This window comes from Salmo salar, chromosome ssa16, assembly GCF_905237065.1.
Source record: "Salmo salar chromosome ssa16, Ssal_v3.1, whole genome shotgun sequence".
Classification (NCBI taxonomy): Eukaryota; Metazoa; Chordata; class Actinopteri; order Salmoniformes; family Salmonidae; genus Salmo; species Salmo salar.
In genome coordinates, this window is record NC_059457.1 from 17,758,550 (window position 1) to 17,780,914 (window position 22,365).

The 22,365-nt window shown below is 44.5% G+C and overlaps 1 protein-coding gene across 1 annotated transcript in view; it reads right to left on the reverse strand.

Annotated features, from left to right (window-relative positions):
* LOC106573312 (zinc finger protein 469) overlaps positions 1-22,365 on the reverse strand; it is a 157,033-nt gene that overhangs the window by 40,684 nt on the left and 93,984 nt on the right. The gene's annotated exons all lie outside the window — the stretch shown is intronic.

Here is a 22,365-nt window from a genome sequence, read left to right on the forward strand (position 1 = left end):
AACGGTTATGGGTACACTTTTAGAAAAAAGGGTTCCAAAAGGGTTCTTTGGCTGTCCCCATAGGAGAAGCCTTCTTGGTTTAGGTGGGACCTTTTTGGGTTCCATGTAGAAAGGGTTCTACATTTATCCCAAAAGGGTTCTACCTGGAACCAAAAAGGATTCTTCAAAGTGTTTGCCTATGTGGACAGTCAAAGAACCCTTTTAGGTTCTAGATAGCACCTTTAGTTCAAACCGTTTGGCTAAGACAACACCTGCACTGATTCAGACACACTGACACAAACCTTCAGTTCCTTCCTAGATCTAAGCAAGCCCAGTGGAAACACACACAAATGTAATAACATTTAGGTTATGATCCGTTGATGGTTATCCATTTCTTTAGCTCTTATTTCACGGAAGACCACGGCAGTCGAGCATCCTTTTATAGAGTAAATTAGCTAGTAATTGGTCTGCAATATTGCGACACTGTGTGCGTCCGCCCGCCTGTTACAAAGGGGCCCAGTCTACAATATGCAACATTTATAACGCTATTCCCTCGCTTCCTCTACTGCAGTTCCAGTTCCATCTAACTAACCCTTCTTGTACATGTGGTTCCAGGGGTATCACAGTCTGCCATCAGACATCAACAATAAGACATGTAGCATATAGGATATTATAGCTAGCCTACCTTAAAACTGATGTTAGCCTCTGCTCCATGATCCACCACAAACCACTTGACTTGAATCTTCTTTTCCAGCATCCTTTATTTTAATGGATGGCCATATTTTAAAGTTTAGGTGGCTAATGAGCACCGGGATGTTTTAACTCTCTCATTTCCTTCATAACACTAAGTTTGAAAATTATTTGCTAGGCGATAGCTAAGCTAGCTGACATGTTTCAGCTAGCTAAGCTACTTAGCTTGAAGACGTGGTAACGTACGTGGTAACAGTGCGTGGTAAACAACTAGCTATGAAGTTGACACATCAGTCCAATCAAAGTTACCGGGCATAATATCTTGATTTACCTGTGGCCAATGACAATGAGCAATCTTGGGCAGGCACTTCTACTGTAAACCAATGGAGCACCTAAAATGGGCTTTTGCTGGCTAGCTCTCCCAGCAAGTGCTGCAGTGACGTAGTGTCCCCATGAGCGACATCACCCTGAACAAATCATGTGCAACCAGAAATGATCAACGACGCCTACACAGTGTAACTTCTCTGTCTGCCCCCCACCACAGAAAGCACTGAGCGAGGCTTAAACAGCTGCATTTTGGAGCTGACTTACTTAATGAAAATGTACTAAAACAACCATACAATGGGAAAGCGACCATGTGAATTGTTTGCTAACTGATATGATATATTGTTGTGACATTAAATAACAGAATTGCATGCAAATCTCTTGGATATTGTTAGTACTATCCGCCTCATCTGCCCCACGTGACTCATTGCCAATGAAGAGCAAATGGATTTAGCAAGCTTATCGCTAGCTAACCACTAACCAAATCAGAGCTAGCTAGCTAATGAAATCCTACTTGCTAAGAGTTAACTAAATTAGCTAGCTAACGGTATCCTACCTGCAATATACACTGAGTGTACAAACATTATGAACACTATGCTCTTTCCACGACATAGACTGACCAGGTAAATATATGTGAAAGCTATGATCCCTTATTGATGTCACCTGTTAAATCCAGTTCAATCAGTGTAGATGAAGGGGAGGAGACGGGTTAAAGAAGGATTTTTAAGTCTTGAGACAGTTGAGACATGGATTGTCTATGTGTGCCATTCAGAGGGTGAATGTGCAAGACAAAATATTTAAGTGCCTTTGAACGGGGTATGTTAGTAGGTGCCAGGCGCATCGGTTTGAGTGTGTCAAGAACTGCAACGCTGCTGGGTTTTTCACGCTCAACAGTTTCCCGTGTGAATCAAGAATGCTCCAACCCCCCAAAGGATATCAAGCCAATTTGACACTGGGAAGCATTGGAGTCAACATGGGCCAGCATCCCTGTGGAACGCTTTCGACACCTTGTAGAGTCCATGCCCTGACGAATTGAGGCTGTTCTGAGGGCAAAAGGGGGGCAAACTCAATATTAGGAAGGTGTTCTTAATGTTTTGTAAACTCAGTGTATACAGTAACTAACTATCAAAACAAACATCTTTCTCCCTTGTGCCAGCGCAAAGATACCATTTACTGTGTAGAAAAGTGACAGAATAATTTAGCTACCATATCAGAGATGATTTATTATGAATGGGTGGGTCAGAGTTTAGAATATGATTTTTATATAAAACAGTGTTTATTTCTTCCTGTATGGCATATTTCAAATTTGTTGATTATTTGTATGTATATTTACTTGCTGTCTATATCAGAGTTTGAAGGTAGAGCCATATTGAGAGTAGAACATGAAGAGAAGCAAAATGGAGGGGTCTAGCAAATCAAACAACTGCTTACAGACCGAGACACACACATACCTCCTGGTGAGGAGGAAGTGGATTGTATGGACATTATATCTGAATGACCGACTGACGTGAATCTCCTCTTGAAACAGACTGAAATCTGGGAAAGCTAAAAGGTCATGTAGGTTTTCTGAGAGTGTGAGACCCCCTCGCCCGGCAGACAGAATGTTCCCTATGTGCCATGACGGCCTGGGCGTCTTAGTATGGGTCAGTGACTGGCTGAAGGCAGCTGGACCAGACCGAAGTCATAACCCCCTGGCAGAGGCTGCCTCTATTCCCACTCTGTTCCCCCTCTGTGTGGACAGTCCTAGTGAGTCACAGTAGAGATCAGTGCTGGAGGCCTGAAGGTGGAAAGACACTGAGCAAGTCAGAGAAAATGGTCCTCTGTGTGCCTGTCCGCCGGAGCCCAATCCTGCCCCTCTGGCTCCCGGAGCCTGCGTGTGAGGTGGGCAGCTAGGCCAAGCCAAAGAGCGACCCGGGGAGAAGGCTGTGTACTTTGATGACGTTTTTCGCATAACCGGGGACTTATGTTGCCTTTCAAGAGGAACTTAATATTTATGTAAACCTTGATAAAGAAAACTTTTCTGTGATATGTCAACAATTTGACCGTAGTAGAGATAGAAAACACTCCAGGGACCCAAACCCCTAAGAGTGTGAAAGTTCTTTAAGCAGAACATTATCAAATCCCGCTGGGTAGCGCTTGGAGTGGATGTACTTTCTGCTACTGCTTTCTGTCAATTCCAACATGAAGTGTATGGATGCATTATGCCACATGACAGCCGTATGGAAACCACTGGATTTCTCAAAACACCACCTTCTACTACTATATAGTCTGGTGACAGTCTTATACGTGTAAAGTAACTGGCTAGAGTACACACTGCACCTTAACCCAGAACTAAGAGCCTCCTTAGCTCTGGGCTAAGGGGGATTTTAGCCTGGGGCTAAGTGAGTGTTTACACTTGCACATTCTAAAGTAGGCTAGCACCAACCTTAGCCCAGGGCTAGCTGGCCCTGCTCCGGAGCAGGGTTAGCGTAATTTTTTTGGGGGGGTTCCTATACAAAGGTATACACACACACAGTGCCAAAATAGCCAGTGTCAAACAGGGTCAAGAACAATTACGTATAGAATTTTCACTGTCCAATCACAAAAGCTGCACTTTCACTTAATTTGCAAACGCTCCTGACACCTGCCACTCTTGTTTAGGCTACCTCAATGACCAAAACATTGTCCATGTCAACAGGAGAGATTATCTGACAGAAAATAATCATTTCTGGTGACCAAAAGTAGCTAGCTAATATCAACTAACAGCTGCTCTCACTTGAGGACAGAACAAAGCGGAGCCGTTGCTATGTTTTATTTTATTTATTTTTTTACAGGGTAGCCGATGCTATGGTTACTCACACACACACAGTAAGGAGCGAGGGACAGACAGACAGAGACAAACAGCTAGCTAACTTGCAGAGGAAGTTACTGTATTTCTGATTTGGGTTAATAAAGCAGGGCCTGAGGTCGTGGGTATGGGTAGGGTTTGGGCTTAAATGTAATGCTCCAGCAGGACTCTAGATAGAATGTAATATTGGTCGTGTGTGAGAGATAGATTGTGACATTGTGTGTGTTTTGTTTGTCCGTTAGCCCTGGGCTAAGAGTGAATACTTAGCCCAGGGCTAATCTTAGCCCAGACTTAACACATGCTTGTGTGAACACAGAATAAACTCGTCCAGGGCTAAGAACAATGCAGTGTGAAAAGGCCAAATATGTGGTTCTGGGTTCAGAGATAAACTGTGCTACTACACCTATCCCACTACTTACGATAGGTAGCATCAGCTGCGATATCTAATCCTGATAGAAACCGCATTCATTTCAGATCTACCCCTTCTCTTTCGATCCCGACATCGACCATCTTGCCTGGTGCTGCTGAAAGATATCGGGTTGCCGTGGTGAAACCAGGTAACTCTTCTTTATGTTGGAAGGATACATAAAGCTGTAAACAGCTGAGTGATTCTGTCCTCCATCACATGAATCATACTTTCCTTCTCTCCTCCTTCCTATTTTTACAGCTGCTCACAACCAAATCTGCTCAAACGCTTTGCTGCTCCTCGCTGAGTGAGAACAGCCAGAGAATCCTGAGCATTCTCCACTCACTTTCTCACAGTCTTTCTCCTTCCACACACATAAACAACCCAGTCTACCCTCTGACTTATGCACACACGCATGCATGCTGCATACTGACGCGGGGACATGTGTGCGCACGCACTAAAGTGGGCACGTACACTCGCATACACACACACACACACACACACACACACACACACACACACACACACACACACACACACACACACACACACACACACACACACACACACACACACACACACACACACACACACACAAGCTTATATGGTCTAAAGGAGGGAGTTTGTAGCACTGCTTTTCCAGTCTTATGCCCTATGCTCTCCTACGGCTGGGAGTTGACAGAGAAAAGCAGGGGGGAAATAAGACTGTCATATAGGACAGTCACTATGCTAAAGGTATGAAACCGTACATTTATAGAACACACTTAGAGCATTTAAACAAGCATTATACCCCTGGAGCTGAGGAGTCATTGGGCTCATTGATGGGGTGGGGACAGTTTACGGGTCACCACAGAGAAAGGAGCGGCTCCACAAACCAGGAAATGAAAGCTGAAAAGTGGAAGAAGAAGTAGAAAAACTGCTGGGGTACATCTCCATAGTCAAAACAGGATAGATCAGGGGATCAGAGGATCTTCTTTCATCAGATTCATTCAGCTATTTGTGGTCAGTCTCAATGGAAGGAGACTACTCTAGACTATTATGATGCACCTTCAGGTTAGGTTTAAAGTAGGTAGCAGGTGTTCCTCACCTCACTCCTCACAGTAAATCCTTATAAACAACATCTCTAACATATTAATAAACCATTTATAAAGCATTTGGATGGGCCTCCTGAGATCAGAAGCCCGGTCACAGTCCATTACAGGGCCCAGATGCAGGGACAAGCCAGGGTCTGTGGATCCTCTGTGGTCCCTGACTTGAGCGCACTGCACCACCATGACCAGCACCACGCTAGCCTGAGTCCCAGATGTGTTTGTGCTGTCTTGCCAGATACATTGCTGTCATTGATGCTGTCATTAATGCTAACAATGGAGCTAGCAAGACAGCGCAAAAAGATCTGGGACGCAGGATAACCCCACGCCCCTCAGCTACAGTATAGAAATACCCTGCCTGCATGCCTGCCTTCACACACGGTCTCGCACTCACTGACTGCCATTCGTCATGCCGCCCAGCATCGCGTGGCCTGGCATTTGTGTTGGCACACGCAGCATCCCTGGGCCGAGAAGAGAGGAAGTCCATTAATCTAGGACTAGTGAGGGTTTAGGGGCAAAGGGTGAGAGAGGGACAGAGAGGGAGAGAGAGAGAGAGAGAGAGAGAGAGAGAGAGAGAGAGAGAAAGAGAGAGGAGACAAACTGCCACACACACTCGGTGACCCTGCTTGAAATGACATACTGTATGCCTGAACTTTCTAGTAACACATGCAGGGGGATAAAAACGTACAGCCCCGCTCAGATCTCACACACGCAAACACACAAATGCAGTACAGACACCAACTGTGTGTAATAGAAAGAGCTTGAATGTACTTTAAATTAAACATTTTGCTGATTCTTTCAACAGCTTAAAATAATCAGGCATACAGCCGCCGTGGAAGCTGCCTGGTCCAGTATGTTTAAAAGTAGCTTAGTTAAACATTTCTACATTTCTGAGGGTCTCGCAGGGTCTTACCGTAAATAATAGTGTATGTGGAGGGGAGGGAATATTTTTGCTAGAGTTCCAGGAAAAAAATTACCCCAAGCATTCCCATCCTTGCAACACTCATCTCCAGAGGAAGAGTCTTTCTTAGTCTCTCTATATCCCTCCTTATTAATCTCTCTATCAGGCATCCAGACAGAGGAGAGGAAGAAGGGGGGATAATTCAAATGAAATACAAGGTCGTAAAGTTTTAAGAGGATCTGAAACGTTAAAAGGATTGACCCACCTTGGAGGACGTACAATCCACGTCTTCTCAATTGCCCTTTAAAGCACCCCAGATAACATCCCAACTAGAGGGATGGAGACTACTCAAGGACACAGTATGGGTACATTCCAATCAGAATTAGGATTTAGGCATATCTTCCTTCCTTTGTATGGCGAGGCAAGAGACCATGTTTCCCAAGGAAAGGAAAGGAGAAGGCAGTGGGCCAGAGTCGTGTGCGTGTGTGTGTGTGTGTGTGTGTGTGTGTGTGCGTGCGTGTGTGGGTGTGTGTGCATGACTGCATGCATGTGACAGTGTGCGTGTGATAGCTATATAGCTATACAAGCTATAAAGTCCATATTTACACTCCACACAATCCACACTTGAGTGGCCCCTGTACGTGCAAATCGCCTGACTAAGGGGGAATTTATGAATGGTGTCTGGTCTGGTTGGTCAGAATGTCGGGGTTCAGTCAGTCAGCACTGGGCTGCACTTGGCCTTACGCCTCTTGCTGCCGCTGCTTCTGCTCCTACTTGACTGCAGGCTTCCATAACCTCTCCTTCTCATCAGTGGTACAATCCCTCCATCCCTCCCCAGCTGATGTTCCATTATAAAAAAAAGTTCTGGTTGCGAATGGGAAGAATGACGTCATCCACGGCAACCGGGCAGTAAAAAGGCACCCAGAGAGTATGTGAATCATCACTGCCGCGATGCCGGGGCCAACCAGCCAGAGACAGATCAGAGCCAGCATAGTTTTGTGATTTCGCTGCCATTGTGAAGTTTGAAGTTTAAAGGGCCCGTAAGTAATTTATCAGCTATGCCGGGGAGTAATTGTGCCCCTGTAATTTTGTCCTTGGCAGGCGATGCGCTTGCTCTTTAAGTCGTCTGAGCAAATGTCTGAACAAATGTAATTGCTGGCAACCTGGGCGTGTATAGAGGGAGTGAGAGAGTGAAGTGACCTGGGTGTGAACAGAGGGAGTGAGAGAGTGAAGGGACCTGGGCGTGTATAGAGGGAGTGAGAGAGTGAAGGGACCTGGGCGTGTATAGAGGGAGTGAGACAGTGAAGTGACCTGGACGTGTATAGAGGGAGTGAGAGAGTGAAGTGACCTGGGCGTGTACAGAGGGAGTGAGAGAATGAAGTGACCTGGGTGTGAACAGAGGGAGTGAGAGAGTGAAGGGACCTGGGCGTGTATAGAGGGAGTGAGACAGTGAAGTGACCTGGACGTGTATAGAGGGAGTGAGAGAGTGAAGTGACCTGGGCGTGTACAGAGGGAGTGAGAGAGTGAAGCGACCTGGGCGTGTACAGAGGGATTGAGAGAGTGTTTTAGGTGCTCATCAGAAGCAACAGGGTTCATCACCTCTACTACTGGCCCTAAACCAGATGTGTTCCAGTCTGGTCCATGTGAAGAGAGGTATGACACTGTGCGATACCCAGCACTCAGCCTAGAGAGTTCTCAAATCTCATACCATCAACAATGTCTGACTGGTGCTAAACTTCCATTCTCCCCATTATTGATGGGCAATTCCATGTATTATATTCTATTGTGCTCTATTATATTATATTTGTTTGTACTCTGCTCTACTCTACTCCATTCTATTCCAAGGGTAGCTCTAGATTAGAGGTTGAATAGGACAGACAGAAAGATTGTTTTGGATTCCAGGGATGGAGGATCTCAATAACTCAGGGAGTCCTAGACAGAATCCTGCTATTTTAAGAGTATGCTCTTTCTCTCTCTCTCTCTCTCTCTCTCTCTCTCTCTCTCTCTCTCTCTCTCTCTCTCTCTCTCTCTCTCTCTCTCTCTCTCTCTCTCTCTCTCTCTCTCTGTGTGTTAGAGAAGCCTTTCATAAGGTTTTGGCAGGCTGGGAAAAATCCCCACTCAAAACAAACAGCGGCACACTGTCCTGTTCCACTCATATTCCTGGAAGTCGGAAAAAGAGCGACGCAACAGACATAGCAGTAACAGAGAGAGAGAGGGGGGGGGAGAAAGAGAGAGAGAGAGAGAGAGGGGAGGGGTTGGAGAAAAAGAGAGCGAGAGAGAGCGAGAAAGAGAAAGAGAGAGAGAGAGAAACAAAGAGAGACCAAGAAAGAGAGAGAGAGATTACACATCAGACTGAACCTTTACAGGCACGCCACGCGGCTGGGACAGAGACTGGGAGGTGTGCGTCCGAAATGGCACCCTATTCCCTATCTAGGGCCCTGTTCAAGGGCTTTGGTCAAAAGTACCGTATCAGATGCAGCCTGGGATGGAAGCAGGCTGCTGGTTACACTGATACAGTAGCTAGTAGTGACTCAAGCTCTGGGACTGGAAGGCAGGGAGGAGGCAGGCATACCGGCATTTAAAGAATGGGGTGACTTTGTGGTTGTGTATGATGTGATTCACGGCCTGTGTGTGTGGTGAACCTCTCAGAGAAGGTCCTTGCCACCGGGCCCTGTAAAATCCTGTCTGTTATTGAACGTTTCTAAGCGCTAGGTGCTTTTTATTGCTACAGTAAAGCTCACAAAAAAGCCCCGGGGGCCAAATAGGTGAGGAATGGTGATGTGCCTAGACCAACTGGCTACTTGGCAGTCTGGATAGATGGAAGGATGATGGCTGAATGAGAGGGAACAATTGACAGCATGGCTGTACGTCTGATCCCCTAAGCAGACACACAGACTGGGGAGGGAGTGAGGGAGGGAGGAAAGCTTTATAAACTCACTCGCACTCTCTCTGAAAGCTTCCTCTCTTTCTCCCCGGCTTCTTTTTCCCAGCGCTCTGTCTTCGGTTCTGTCTTTCTTTCTTTCTCTCTTCTGTTTGTTAGTCTTTCCAAAACTCTGCTTCTAGTGTTCTCTCTCTCTCAGCAAGCAGACCAGACTTTAACAAGCGTGTCCCAGTGGGCAGCGGCAGACAGAGAAGGGGGAGGCTATTTTTAGATGTGCATACAGATTAAAAGTGGAACTATTTCCTCATCCCGCATAGTCTTCGCTCTCTCTCTCTTCCTCCCCTTTCTCTCCCTCAGTCTGTGATGGAGATCAGCTCCTCAGTAGGGGTTCTCAGGTTACCCCCCTCACCACCCTGTCCCTCCCCCCTCTCTCCCTCTGTCTGCCCTCAGACTCGTCACACTCTCTCCCTCTCCCTCGGTCTCTCCCTCCCTTCTTTTCCACACTCCTCCTCTCCAGAACCCTGATCATTGGTCAGACAGACAGATTCTTACCCCCTGCCGAAGCGGAGCAGAGAAATGCTAGGCTGAGCTAAACTATACTGTACAGGGCCAGCCAGTCAAGTGAGTCTGTGCCCCTGTCACACTCACACATCAGGGGTGGGAAGAGAGTAAAACATGTTGTCAGAACACACGGCTGGGGCTGCAGGAAAACAAGCCTAATGCATAAACAGTACATCCCCACAACATCAGCAGCACAGCAGCTTTCCCCAAATGACCTCTCCCAGTGACACACCCCTCCCTACACCACAGCAGACCTGCGGTGTGTATGCTCACACACACTCATCTGAAGAAGTGTGAAAAGCAGGAATAAATCAGGGCGCTGTAACGCGTCAGCTGTAATTTAGCAGCCAGCTCATCTTGTAAGTGGGCGCCGCGCCTCTCCAGCAGTAAGGGAGTCTGGGATATGACGCCGCTACCACCGCCGGAGCGTACTTCAGCGTTTTCCCCCTCTTGCACTTTCTCAGCCCGGGCTCTCAACTCTTTTTTCCTTTTTTCCACTGCTTCTGCAGTATCCCCATCCAGCGCCCCACCACTCTACCTTCCTCCCCTAGTGCGGATCACATCATCCCTGGCCTGGGGCCATGGAGTGAGAGAGGGGAGACACGGCCCTGTGGGTTTTACTAGGCTGCATCTCCCTGAACCATGTCTGTGACTACTAAGTCTAAGTGCAGGAGGTTACTACTGTTATACTCCCTGATTCCTGGGATGCACTCCAAATGGCACCCTATTCCATATATAGTGGGATGCAACCTGGTTGCTGTTACTGTGTCTCTCCACTAGCCTGATCCTAGATCTGCTTGTCCTCTCTTGTCAACTTATTGTCACTGACAGATCTGGGATCAGGCAATCTTTCCAGGACCAGAGACACTAGCTGTTTTTTTTTGTGTGCTGTTTTTAGCTTTCAACATGGCCACCATCTCTCTCTATCCCCCCTGATTTAAACCGAGGACCTCATGCCTGAAGAGTTCCTGAAGTAGCTTCATGGGAGACTGGCTCCCAGCTAACAACAAACATTCCCACAACTTTAGAAAATGTTCCCTTAAGAGTTTCATTAGGTCATTACCTAACGTTTTCATAGGAAGGTTCTAGTGTTGTGCAAGGACTGTTTCCAAGGGACCATTCCCTGTCAAACAGAATTTACCTAGAACGTGGTTACCATGTTCTCAGAATATAAGTTATGAATGTTCTAGACACGATTCATGGGAACGTTGCAAGAACATTCATATGTCCAGTTTAGGGTTAGGATAATATTCCATCACCGTCCCACCAAATATACATAGAACATGGTTGTCATGTTCTCAGAATATACGATAATAAAGCTGCAATATGTAACTTTTTGGATGACCTGACGAAATTCACATAGAAATTATGTATGATGGCGCCAGAGCATAGGGCTGCCGTCTTATCGGCTCTCAACCAATCATGCTATTTTGTTAGTTTTTTCGCATTGTTCGTAACTTTCTTTTTACATAATGTTGCTGCTACTGTAAGAGCTTCTGGACTGGGATTACTCACCTCAAATTGGACGAGGAGTTCTTCAATAAGTCGGCCGGGAGGGATATACTGCAGACACCGACCAGGCCCGATCCCCGTGATTCGCTGGAGAAGGAAACAGAGATTTCGAGGCAAAAGATCTGGGTGCCTTGCGAGGATCAGGCCGCGAGTGGCTAATCTGCCCTTGCCTTGCATTCTGCTAGCTAACATTCAATCGCTGGAAAATAAATGGGATGAACTGAAAGCACGTTTATCCTACCAACGGGATATTAAAAACTGTAATATCTTATGTTTCACCGTGTCGTGGCTGAACAACGTCATTAAGAACATACAGCTGGTGGGTTATACACTCTATCGGCAAGACAGAACAGCAGCCTCTGGTAAGACACGGGGCGGAGGCCTATGCATTTATGTAAACAACAGCTGGTGTACGATATCTAAGGAAGCCTCAACGTTTTGCTCACCGGAGGTAGAGTATCTCATGATAAGCTGTAGACCACACTATCTATCTAGAGAGTTTTCATCTGTACTTTTTGTAGCTGTCTACATACCACCACAGAGCAAAGTTGGCACAAAACCGCACTCAATGAGCTGTATTCCGCCATAAGCAAACAGGAAAATGCTCACCCAGAGGCGGCGCTCCTGGTGGCCGGTGACTTTAATGCAGGGAAACTTAAATCAGTTTTACCAAATTTCTATCAGCATGTTAAATGTGCAACCAGAGGGAAAATAAATCTAGACCACCTTCACCCACACACAGAGACGCGTACAAAGCTCTCCCTCGCCCTCCATTTGGCAAATCTGACAATAACTCTATCCTCCTGATTCCTGCTTACAAGCAACAATTAAAGCAGGAAGCACCAGTGACTCGGTCTATAAAAAAAGTGGTCAGATTAAGCAGGTGCTAAACTACAGGACTGTTTTGCTAGCACAGACTGGAATATGTTCCGGGATTATTCTGAAGGCATTGAGGAGTACACCACATCAGTCACTGGCTTTATCAATAAGTGCATCAAGGACGTCGTTCCCACAGTGACTGTACATACATACCCCAACCAGAAGCCATGGATCACAGGCAACTATCGCACCGCGTTAAAGGGCAGAGCTGCTGCTTTCAAGGAGCGGGACTCTAACCCAGAAGCTTATAAGAAATGCCGCTATGCCTTCCGATGAACCATCAAACAGGCAAAACGTCAATACAGAACTAAGGTCGAGTCGTACTACACCGGCTCCGACGCTCGTGGATGTGGCAGGGCTTGCAAACTATTACAGACTACAAAGGGAAGCACAACCGAGAGCTGCCCAGTGACATGAGCCTACCAGATGAACTAAATATGCTCACTATGCTCACTTCGAGGCAAGTAATACTGAAACATGCATGAGAGCATCAGCTGGTCCGGATGACTGTGTGATAATACTCTCCACAGCTGATGTGAGTAAGACCTTTAAACAGGTCAACATTCACAAGTCCTCTGGGCCAGACGGATTACCAAGACGTGTACTCTGAGCATGCACTGACCAACTGGCAAGTGTCTTCACTGACATTTTCAACCTCTCCCTGTCTGTAATACCAACACGTTTCATGCAGACCACCATAGTCCCTGTGCCCAAGAACACTAAGGTAACCTGCCTAAATGACTACCGACCCGTAGCACTCACGTCTGTAGCCATGAAATGCTTTGAAACCCTAGACCCACTCCAGCTTTCATACTGCACCAACAGATCCACAGATGATGCAATCTCTATTGCACTCCACACTGCGCTTTCCCACCTGGACAAAAGGAACACCTATGTGAGAATGCTATTCATTAACTACAGCTCAGCGTTCAACACCATAGTGCCCTCAAAGCTCATCACGAAGCTAAGGACCCTGGGACTAAACACCTCCCTCTGCAACTGGATCCTAGACTTTCTGACGGGCCTCCCCCAGGTGGTAAGGGTAGGTAACAACACATCCGCCACGCTGATCCTCAACACAGGTGCCCCTCAGGGGTGCGTGCTCAGTCCCCTCCTGTACTTCCTGTTCACTCATGACTGCACGGCCAGGCACAACTGCAACACCATCATTAAATTTGCTGATGACACAACAGTGGTTGGCCTGATCACTGACAACGATGACACAGCCTTTAGGGAGGAGGTCAGAGACCTGACCGTGTGGTGCAAGGACAACAACCTCTCACTCAACGTGATCAAGACAAAGGAGATGATTGTGGACTACAGAAAAAGGAGGACCAAGCTCACCCTCATTCTCATCAATCGGGCTGTAGTGGAGCTGGTTGAGAGCTTCAAGTTCCTTGGCGTCCACATCACCAACAAACTAACATGGTCCAAGCACATCAAGACAGTGAAGAGGGCACGACAAAACCTACTCCCCCTGAGGAGACTGAAAATATTTGGCATGGGTCCTCAGATCCTCAAAAGGTTTTTACAGCTGCACCATTGAGAGCATCCTGACATGTTGCATCACTGCCTGGTATGGCAACTGCTCTGCCTCCGACTGCAAGGCACTACAGAGGGTAGTGCGTACGGCCCAGTACATCACCGGGGCCAAACATCCTGCCATCCAGGACCTCTATACCAGGCGGTGTCAGAGGAAGGCCCTAAAAATTTTCAAAGACTCCAGCCACCCTAGTCATAGACAGTTCTCTCTGCAACCACACAGCAAGTGGTAACGGAGCGCCAAGTCCAGGTCCAAGAGGCTTCTAAACAGCTTCTACCCCCAAGCCATAAGACTCCTTAACAGCTAATCAAATGGTTACCCAGACTATTTGTACCCCTCCACCGCTACGCTGCTGCTATGCATTGTCACTTTAATAACCCTACGTCAATGTACATAATTACCTCAATTATCTCGACCCCGGTGCCCCCGCACATTGACTCTGAACCGGTACCCTCTGTATTTAGTCCCGCTATTGTTATTTACTTCTGCTCCTTAATTATTTGTTTTTCTTATCTCTTACTTTTTTTTGTATTTTCTTAAAAATGCATTATTGGTAAAGAGCTTGTAAATAAGCATTTCACTCTGTTGTTTCACTCATTTGATTTGAAATGTGTGTTAGATGGGACGGCAGGTAGCCTAGAAGTTAGAGCGTATGGTACTTTCGGTTTCGTAGACCAGCTTCAAACAGCTGAAAACTCAATATTTTGGGTTATGGAAAATATATTTCACAGTGGTTTAGATGGTACAATGATTTTCTGCACCATGCTTGCTTGTTTTGTCACATACATTGACATTAGGCGAACTATTAGTATTTTAGCAACCAGGAAAGGGCAGAGCGATTTCTGCATAGTGCATCTTTAATGTTCTAGACACATTTCATGGGACGTTGCAAGAACATTAATGTGTCCAGTTTTCTGAGGGTTAGGATAATATTCCATCAATGTCACACCAAACACACACAGAACATGGCTGCCATGTTCTTCAAATATAAGATATTTATGTTCTAGACACATTTAATGGGAAAGCTGCAATACCTTGCTGGTTTTCAGCTAAGTCCCCGGGACTAAGGGCATAAAACAGTGATGGATTGAGTATTCCTACACCATACGATAGTTGCTCAGTATAACACACAGTCAATTCATCTTGAAAGGATCTCCTTTTATCAGTACCTGTCTCTATACCCTTGAGTCATGTAGGAAGTTATTTTTATAATGTCAAACAGAACTTACCATGTTCTCAGAATATCCAATATTAATGTTCTAGACACATTTCATGGGACGTTCTCTCACCCTTGAATTGTTAGCAAGGCTGGCAGGGTAGAGAGGCAGGAAATATTTAGTAAAAAAGAATTCAGGCCCTACATGACTGAAGGGTATGGAGACAGATACTGATATTTCAAGATTACTGAGCAATCATCGTATGGAGTAGGAACACTCCATCCATCACTGTTCTATGCCATTAGCGCTGGGGACTGAGCTGAAAACCAGCATGGCCTGTATTCACAAAGCGTCTTAGAGTAGGGTTGATCTAGGATCAGATCCCCCTGTTGTTCGTATTGGTCTTCTTTCTTGTGATCTGAAAGGAAAAACGGATCCTAGATCAGCAGTCCTTCTCTGAGACGCTTTATGAATACAGGCACAGCAGGAGTCTATAGAAGAATTCAGAGGAGATGTTGTAGACTGGTGAGTGTCTGATTTGATTGACATCTTTGATTTAAATTTCCGTGGTCTCTGAGTGAGTGTTCAAAAAGATCTTTGGGTATTTTATCCATTGACTTTCAAAACACGCGCCATGAAGTAAAAAGCAGAGAGAAAATTGAAAGGAGACAGCGAGAGTGTTTGTAAAGGAAGAAAGCGAGAGGATGTGGTGTGTAAAGGGGGAGAAAAAGTGATCAAGGCAAAGTGATGGAATAGTATAGGTTAATCACAGAGCAGCCTACAGTAAGTTAAGTTCACATCTAACGACTTCAAGCTGAATGTTTTTGGGACTTGCAGATCAGCAGTGCGCGAGGACTAATAGTCTATTATGTTGAATGAATATCTAAGGAGGGAGATGTACACTTGAACTAATGTGTTCCAAAACACATGCTCTCAACTTCACAAGAAAAAAATGAAGTTTTGCAAACTGATTTTCCAAAACACAGGATCTCTGTCTTCCTCCATATCACTTACTCTGGCTTCTCTCTCTCTCTCTCTGTCGTGTCTCTCTATGTCTCTCTCTGTCTCTTTCCTCTCTCTCTCTCTCTCTCTCTCTCTCTCTCTGTCTAGTGGAAAATAGAATGTCAGCAGTAATGGCGACTATCTTCCGTAATAATGGGGATGAAATGGAATAGTGGCAGCCCAAGTGTGTTGTTTAATAATCAGGATGCTAGTAAAGTGCCTCTGGGAACATGCAGAGGAGGACTATGGCAGAGGTCTTGCACGGACCCTATTGGGAAGCCCAATAGCAGGCATTCTGGTCTGGGCCTACCCTCTCCGCTCCAACCCCCTCTCCAACTCCACTCCCTTCTCCCTTCCACCCTCTGAGTGTGTCCCATTAGAAGACTACTTTGTAGAGTGGAGACGGGACCACATAGGTAGCACGATAAGACATAGAGAGATGAGGACTAACAGGACTAGTGTGGGGTCTCTTCGGGTCTTGGTGGTTTACCCTGCTGGGGTATGAGAGATGGAGGGGCTGTGTTTGTGTCTGGAGGAACAGAGAGAGAGGAGAAGAGAGAGACAAAAATATTGAGCGAAGAAGCTAGAGAAAAGCTACAGAAAGTAGAAAAAATAGTGAGTGAGAGACATAAAGTCAGGGTGATCTCATGAGAATCAGTATAGGGTCCCCTGCCCCTCTTCCTCACCTGCATACGTCACTCAGCTGCACGCTAAGTCTCCTTAATCACATTTAAGCTCTGCTAATAAAAGTACCATGTACAGAGAGGCATTTGTGGTCACGGGAGATGATCTAGCTATTAGGCTTCCTATTGTTGGAAGGAAGACAATCCTTGAAAGCCCCCAGGTTTTACATTTTCAGAGCCGCAACCACAGCAGGAAAATCTCTTCATGCTCCGGGGCTAACACAGCACAGCGTTTATGTTGTTAGCATACCTGAAGCTCTGCCTCGCTCGCCTCAGGATTTGTTTGTGTGTGTGTGTGTGTGTGTGTGTGTGTGTGTGTGTGTGTGTGTGTGTGTGTGTGTGTGTGTGTGTGTGTGTGTGTGTGTGTGTGTGTGTGTGTGTGTGTGTGTGTGTGTGTGTGTGTGTGTGTGTCAGTGGATGTTCCTCAGAGGAGGAGGGGAGGACCATTCTACTCAATGAATTTCCTAAAAATAGTGAAACATTAAAATGTTATCCTTTTTAGATAAAACTATAATAATATATTCACTTTACCAAATAACTGATTAAAACACACTGTTTTGCAAGGAAGGTCTACAGTTGCCTCAACAGCTCTTTTCCATTCCAGAGGACGTCCTCCAACATATCAGAGCTCTTGCAACATGAATTGACATGTTGTCGATCCAATCAAAGGATCGGAGAATGAGTCTAGTACCGAAAGCATAAGCTACAGCTAGCTAGCACTGCAGTGCATAAAATGAGGTGAGTAGTTAACTCAAAGAGACAGAAAGACAATAGTTGAACAGTTTTGAACAAATACATTTCTTAAAAAATGAAGGAGAAGCATCAGTGCGATAGAGAGCTAGCTATATTTAGTTGTATTCTTCTTCCAGTTTGCCTTTCACTTACTTACTTAGCTAACTAATGCAGCTAATTTAGCCTACTCAACAACCTGACAGAGAGGAATGGTATTTATGTTAGCTAGCTGGCTAAGGCTATCCAACACTTCAACTCTTCCAAGTCAAGGTAAGCTCCAACACTGCAACTCTTCTAAGTCAAGGTAAGCTTTTCGTTTTATAAAATAAAACTCCCACCGGTGTAACTGCTAAATTGCTTGCTGGAGCCTTCACTGTACTGCGTGATTGTACACATGCATTGGATTAGATCTAGTAGCTATGTTGACTATGACGTTAACTAATATGGTGACAACAATGTAGGCTGTGTAGTGGTTATGGTATGAAGGTTTGGCTTGGAGAGTTTTTTTGCCTGGTCATAGACAGCTGTTGCGGCACAGACAGCTGTTGCGTTATGCACTGAAGTCCACAAGCAAAGGGAAAAGGTGAGATGAGGAGAGCGCATAGATGCCAGAAGGAATTATACAACAAGCAAAGTGATGATGCTGCAGGCCTATGTGGCTGCTACGATCAGGGGTGTGTTCATTTCGCTGATTTTGTTGCAAAACGTTTCTTAAATGGAAGCGAACGGAACGAAACGGAGACAGATCTACCTGGATTTGTCTAATAGAAACTCTCGTTTTAGTTTTGCAACTGTTTGGACTAATGATTACACCCTACATCAGCTAAATGCAGGCAAGAGTGTGCAAGGCGGTATTGAATGTGTCGGTGTCTGTCATCTTTACTCCATCTTTACTCTTTACTGTTAGAAACTTTAATTTGTAGGCTAGGTTGTAGCAACATCATGATGGGTATAGCGCAAATTCTAGTATAATGTAGTAGCCTAAACCTATCGATGTTACATTGAGCTGGGTGAATGGAATATGAATGACAATCATCTTACATGCTGTAATAGAAATAAGGCCATGCTCATGAAAAAAAAATCCTCCCTAAGCTTAAACGGCACCGACCACCATGTGTGTGTGTGTGTGTGTGTGAAATACACCTCATTCAGCCAAGAGTTTGTATGGGAATGAAGGGCTGGAGGGGCTTGAGACTGTGAATGGACCTGGCTGTTCTTTCTAAGAATGTTTGAAGAATTGGAACAGAAATGGAGCATTGTCATCAGCTGCTGGCCATTAAAAATCAATCAAATGTTATTTGTGTAGACCTTACAGTGAATAGACCTTACAGTGAACTACATGTGTAGACCTTACAGTGAAATTCTTACTTTCAACCCCTTAACCAACAATTCAGTTTTAAGAAAATACCTAAAAAAAGTATGAGATAAGAAAAACAAATAATTAAAGAGCAGCAGTAAATAACAATAGCGGGGCTGTATACTGGGAGTACCAGTACGGAGTCAATGTGTGGGGGCACCGGTATCGAGGTAATTGAGGTAATTAATGACATATAGGTAGAGTTATTAAAGTAGCTATGCATTGATAATAACTGAGAGTAGCTAAAGAATGGATGCTAAAGAATGCTAAAGCCGCTGGCTTCTAGTTCTTCGTTCCTCAAAGTAGTCTCTTCAATCCGACACGACTGCATACCACAGTAGGCTGGTGAGGTTAATGATGCTTGGGTTGAGGTAAATAAGGTTAAAAGGAAGCTGGCTTAGAAGTCCTAGTGCATTGAAACACATACACAGACAATAGGCCTCATAGTTGGCAGGGCTTCATTTAAACCATCCCTCTTTTCTCTATTCAGCTTGTATTTTGTAGCCCTAACCTAGCCCCTTAACCTGACGTGACACAATACTAACGCTAGCTTCAATCCTGCGTCTCTCAGTTGCAAATGCAAGCTACCGTGCTTTCTGCTTTGCCGTAACCCTCAATCGTAAAGGCTATATGGCTCAATGTGCTACAGTAGGTGGTTGTAAACTAAAGCAACGGTGTTGCAGTTCTAGTACTGTAACTGCTGAGCGGCTGTATTGTGCTGTGACCGCACCCGGTTGTATGTCTCATATTATGCATGTGAGATAAAGACAGCGTGTAGTGCCAATCTAGGATCAGGTCCCCCACATCCATGTAATCTTATTCATTATGATTTAAAAGGCTAAACTGATTCTAAATCAGCCCTTCTTCTCTAAGATGCTAAATCAATAATGCCCCTGTTGTGTGAAGTATGAGATGCACAGAGGTATGGGTTACGCTAATGTGTGTGTGTCTTATGGTATGCACAGCATATCTCTCGTAACTCTGTGGGATTTGGATGAGTTGGAACAATAGGATGGCCAGGATCAACAAGGTTATAATAATGTTGTGGACATGGCCATGATTTAATACTGTCTTAACATGGAACGGGAGGGCCATCCCAGGGCTAGACAAACACAACTAGGGCCCAATGCAGACAGCCTTAAAAGGGCATCCCCGCTGCGGGCCCACGCTCACTCACTGGGAGGAAAGGGTAAGGGAGATGCTCCCCTTATCATCTGTGATAACATATCTGTCTGGCTGCGATCTGGTCTGGTCAATCTATCTATCTGTTACTCATATCAGACAATATGAGGGAATGTAGAAGGGAAGCTGCTAAAATAGTGTGTGTGAGCTAATAATGTAAAAGTCAAATTTGGAGTCAAACCTCTCTAAAATACCTATATCTATGTCATACCTGTATGAAAGCAGCAAGTCCTGGATTCAAACAAATGAAGAATTTATTTCCAAAACTCTATATGCACCAATTTGTCACGTGTTTTTTCACCAGAAATGATTGCTTATGGGTACCTTCATGTGTGTGTAAAATATTACTGTTCTCAGATGTTTTATTCATTGATTTTAGGTGTGTATTAAAATATGTTTGTTTTGCAAAACTAGCTAACGTTAGATGGCTGGCTCGTTAGCTAACGTTACATGACGTGCTAACGTTACGTGACGTGTGTGATCTTAAACGTTGTTTAGCTAGCTAGGTTAATTGTTTACCTAGCTAGCTAGCTATATGTCTTTAGCAGTGTTGCCAACTAGTTTTCAGGGTAAGTTGCTAGAGGCAGGTTTATTTGTTGCTAAAAGTTGCTAAATGACATTGTGATGTCATTGCGTGATAACGTAAAACTGCGTCATTACGTAGAATACACAATAACGTTACTCAAATTGACATTGATTTGACATTTGTTCAGGTACAGACTCCCACTCTTTTCTGTACTTCTGGCTGTACAATTGTGATTGAGACATGATGTTGTAAGTTCTGTTCAAGATCAAACATTCGTGACCAACTATATTCATTGGGTTTGGCTCGTCGAACCCGTACTACTGCTGCTGCAGTCAGCCAACAATGATTTGCAATTTACTGAAATTGCTTCTGGCCTGCTGCTGCCTGTGCACGAGCTGAGCGCCTGCTGCTGACGTCACTCACAATGCACTTTTGCAGCCATGCATGTGTGTTGTGACTGAGTGTGTGACAAAGAAAATCGTTTTTGTGTCATTTAGAGGGAAAATACGTGCATTTTAGCATTTGAGTCACTCTTCAAAAGTTGCTAAATGTTCCAAATACATTTTTTAAAGTAGCTAAATTTGTTGCTATGTGCTGTTTGAAAAAAAAGTTGCCAGGGTATTCTGGAAAGTTGCTAAATCTAGCATCAAAATTGCTAAGTTGGCATCACTGGTCTTAAGCTAAAGTGTACTGTTAGCTAGCTAGCAGTCGTTATTATTCATTTCCCAGAGTTGTTTGCTTTTGTAGTTAGAGCCTAATGTTAGGCATTGTTAGGCATTGCTGGCACTTTGTTCATTGTTGGCACTTTGTTCATTGTTGTTTAACTAGCTAACGTTAGCTGGCTGGCTGGCTCGTTACGTGACGTGTGTACAACACCCGTTGAATATGGCCGATGTCAGTAAACATCTGCAAAAAAACATTATGAAATTGTTGCCAGCAGAGCTGGTTAGGCTTTTTTCATGTTATCCAGAGGTAAACAAATCATCAGCCAGATACCAAAACATTCAATCGCCATTTTCTCAAAAGTGAGTATACAAGTTGATCAACTTTCAAAGCAGAATTACTTTCCCATTGTTCCTCAACTGTAGTGTATGATATACCATTTTGTAGCTTTGAGTCTCTACTTTTATCCAATGTAAAAAAGACCATTTCACATTTTGCTACATAAAACCGAATCCAGGTGGTGAGTCACATATATCCATTGTTTAGCTGGAATGGAATGTTCATATACTGTATTTGACTGTGATATGTGGTTGTCTCACCTAGCTATCTTAAAATGAATACACTAACTGTAAGTCACTCTGGATAAGAGTGTCTGATAAATGACTAACATGTCAAATTTAATGTTTTAAATACAGATCTCATATTTCTGTATTGATTCATTTTTGTAACATTATTATGTATTGTTGTCACAAATGTATCATTTGTACAGTTTATTAAAAAATGTAGTTATTTGTTACAATTGACTGTGTAAAACCTAGCTGTACTACTCATTTCTCTGATAGTGAGGCGAATATATAGCATTTTGCAAAAAAACATGATTATTTGTCTCATCTGAAATTAAACCATCAAGTGATAGATTTTAAACAAATACATGTCTGTCATTGAACAACCCCATGCCATGATTAGATAGTGAAAAAACACCAATCTCTTTCATAAGTTCTTTAAACAATAAAAGCTAATTTACCAAACTCTTCAAATGCAGATACATGACCTGTGCACTGCAATTGTGGTGATTGTACTTGATTGTAAAATACATTAGCAACATGTACTGTGAATATGATCTTCATGAACGTCGGGAAAGTGTTGGAATGAATCCCAACCGAAGACTGAATAACAAGTAAGAGAGCGTTAACCAGCATGGATTTCATCATCATGTGTGAAGACTTATCACTGTATAGACTACTGTTTTTTGCTGTTTTTTTTATTTCACCTTTATTTAACCAGGTAGGCTAGTTGAGAACAAGTTCTCATTTACAACTGCGACCTGGCCAAGATAAAGCAAAGCAGTGCGACACAAACAACACAGAGTTACACATGGAATCACAAACATACAGTCAATATGTCACGACTTCCGCCGAAGTTGGTTCCTCTCCTTGTTCGGGCGGCGTTCAGCGTCGCCGGTCTTCTAGCCA